This window comes from Penaeus monodon, chromosome 30 (genome assembly GCF_015228065.2).
Source record: "Penaeus monodon isolate SGIC_2016 chromosome 30, NSTDA_Pmon_1, whole genome shotgun sequence".
Lineage (NCBI taxonomy): Eukaryota > Metazoa > Arthropoda > Malacostraca > Decapoda > Penaeidae > Penaeus > Penaeus monodon.
Genome location: NC_051415.1, coordinates 21,978,910 through 21,979,233, shown reverse-complemented (window position 1 = coordinate 21,979,233; position 324 = coordinate 21,978,910). Strand labels below are relative to the sequence as shown.

Below are 324 nucleotides of genomic sequence, written 5' to 3'. Positions count from 1 at the left end.
GGGGCAGCTTTTGTAATAACAAGAGAGAATTTTTTTATATATCTCTGTGAGCAGGCCAGTGGAAACTTTGTCTTATTTTACGCAGGCAAGTTCGCGTCTGGGTTTTCAACTGCGGTTTTGCCGGATCTTGATTTTTTGCTCATTTACGGTTTTATAAGAAACTTTCTTAAAAAGGACTTTTGGACCATGGCAGAATATACCGCTTCAGAAAACAGCGAGTTGTGGGTTAAATCCATTATAATTATAGTCGTCGAGAACTTTTACTCGGCCAAATTGCAAAGGGTTAGAAGGCAAATAATTACATGCGTTTGGTAAAGTCTCCAG

The 324-nt window shown here is 38.9% G+C and overlaps 1 protein-coding gene across 1 annotated transcript in view; it reads right to left on the bottom strand.

Moving 5' to 3' along the window:
- Positions 1–324, bottom strand: part of LOC119592626 (follicle-stimulating hormone receptor-like) — a gene marked incomplete at its 5' end in the record, with an annotated part of 23,693 nt that overhangs the window by 17,982 nt on the left and 5,387 nt on the right.